Genomic DNA, 2,913 nt, shown 5'->3' with positions numbered 1-2,913 from the left:
AGAAGTTTATAAGGAGAAACAAATATAAATAGTAATCTGTAAGACCTGAAGGACCAGAAGATCTTTAACATAGGGCTGCAGATGACTTCCCCAAATGTTGTCATGCTTGCCAAAGGTAATGTTTTGACAGCAACGCTGCTCCAGCATCATTTCTCAAAGCAGTTCCTGTACGTTCCTTAAGCCACTCTTCTACCAGATTTCCTCCTCTCATCTTCTGCCAATTTGTCTGCAATTTGTTCATTGAAACAGTTCAAATATCCCTGTCTAAAGACTGTTCTAATTTATCCACCCTTGTGATATCTGTCTCATAGGAACAGCTGACTGAATCTTTCTTTCTTTTATTTTTTCAGTAAAATAACAGAGTCTGCTCACAGTGCTCAAAGCAATTCTATCAGTTACTGGGGATACACTCATTCTTTAATGAATAAAGTCAGATTCTAGACAAGATTTATTTAAAGAGATACATTTCTTGAATGGCAAATTTATATATGTATTCATCACTTTACTTTCTGTAACAATTCAGTGGTCATAATTAGAAATATATCACACTAATTATGTTTAATTTAACCATTTATTTCAATAACATTTAAAAATTATTGATGTACTTATTTCTAAAAATTTAGTACATATTTTCCATTTTTCAAGCCTATTTTATGTTATGCACCCTTTTCTCTTTTTTTGTAGGCTAAACTGTTATTTCAATAACTCATTTTTCCATTTTAGGAGGCTAAGTTGTAGTGATTCCCAAAATATGTCCATATTTAAATCCGTAGACTATGTGAATATTGATTTATATAGAAATGGATCTCTGCAGATTTAGTTAAGGTTCTGTGCTAAAATGATCATCTTAGATTTTTTTCTAAACACCAGAGTTCTCAAAGGGAGAGAATCAGAAGGTCCATGTGCAGTCAGGGAAAGTGCAGAGACTGATGCACCCAAAGAACGCCTGGTGCTTTCTGGAAACTGCACAAAACAAAGATCCGACAGATCTTCTATGAAGCGTCTAGAGAGAGTGGCCCAAGAAACAGCTGGGTTTCAGACTCTGAGTCTCCAGAATTGTGAGAGAAAATTTTTTTTCCTGCATTAAGAATCGAATCTAGAGTAATTTGTCACAACCACAGGAACGTATATACTCACTAATACATCTTCATTGTGTATCTTTTCATTACCCTCTAGCATCTACTCTAGAAATTACACCTTTTTTTAGTTTCTAGGTTCATGAAAGGAAAAAGTCAGTGGAGCTAGAATTTTTTATGCTATTAAAATTGACCCACAGATTCAATGAAATTCTATGAAAACACCAATAACATTTACCACATAAATAGCAAAAAGAAATTCTAAAAGTTGTATGGAGCCAAGTATACCTGTGGTTTGGGTCTGTAGCATCTCTCAAGGAGTTGTATGCAAAGATGTATACCAGGAGGAAAAGGGAGAAACGTAAGAGGTGGAGCCCAGTGGAAATCTTATACTTATTGATAGTGCGCTGTGCCGGGGATGGCGGGGCCCTTTCTCTTCCTCCTTCCCCTTGGACTTCTCAGTCAAGAAGTGAAGCTTTGGCTCCACCTTATGCTCCTTGCTCAGAAAATTAACTCAGCACAAGAGGAAAAGCAACAGGTGCAATAATAGACTGATAATACTGATAATAGACTAAAAATAATGTACAAGTCAAGATAAATCTTTTCTTTTTACAAGTTCTCTGACTCCCAGTATTTGTTATAGAGATGAAAAACTAATTATCAGTGAAAAACTCCAAACGACCAAGATAATGTTGAGCAAAAAAGAATAAAGCGGTAGTCATCACCTCCCATCATATCTCACTTCATGCTTCAAAACTGTCACATCCAGAAGAACATAAGATTGCCATAAAAAGCAAACTCATAAAGCATTGGTATCAAATAGGGAACTCATAAATAAGTCTATGAATTTACAACTAAGAAAGTTTTCAACAAAGCTGTAAAGAATATAGGTATTGGAAGGGGTGGGCTCTTCAGTAAATAATACCTGAAATAAATGGTTATACACATATAAAAAAAAAACAAGACTTATATGTCTCTCCTTGTATGCTGAAATTAGCAAACGTGGATTGCATTCCAATGTAGGTCCCAAAACTGTGACACAACTAGAAATAGAGAAAATCTTATGCCACTGGTGCAGGCAAAGTTTACTGGTTAAAGATCTCAAAAGCGCAGGCAACAACAACAAAATACATAAATGAAGTTTCATCAGATGAAAGTACTTACATCAGTAAATGAGATTACCAACAGAGCAAAGACTCATGCTTTACTAGGGGAGAAAATATTTACAAACTAGGCATCTGACACATGTTAATATCCGGAATAAAAAAGAGATTCGAACAGTTTAAAAACAAAAACAAACAAAAAAAAAAAACTGATTGAAAAAACAGACAAAAACAACAAATTGATGGTTCTTAAAAGAATCATTAAAATTGGTCAACAGTGTGGAGGATTCTACAAAATTAAAATTGAAGCTACCATATGAGCCAGCAGCTTTACACTAGGTATATAACCACAGAAAATGGAGCCCCAATCATTTACAAAAGGGATAGAGACCAAAAGAAACGAGGGGGGGGGGAAGGAGAAGAAAATGGAAAAAAAATTGAGATGCACATGTGCCAACTCTCCATTATGAGCATAACCATTAAGTCCTGGAAACATGTACTACTAAAATTTAAAAATTAGAGACATGTCTGCACTCCTGTGCTCACTGTGGCTCCATTCGTGGCAGCCAAGATGTGAACCCACACTCTGAGAGGCAGGACGCAGGAGAACCGCAAGCTCCATCCCTGTTTGGGTAACTTAATGAGATAGTAAGACCCTGTTGCAATTAAAAAGCAATTTAATTTAAAAAGAGGTGGGGGGAATGGCTCAGTAGAATAAGCACTTCCCTGGCAAG

This window comes from Octodon degus, unplaced genomic scaffold (assembly GCF_000260255.1).
Source record: "Octodon degus isolate 3935 unplaced genomic scaffold, OctDeg1.0 scaffold00121, whole genome shotgun sequence".
Taxonomy (NCBI): Eukaryota; Metazoa; Chordata; class Mammalia; order Rodentia; family Octodontidae; genus Octodon; species Octodon degus.
Note: the sequence above shows the minus strand (reverse complement) of the source record.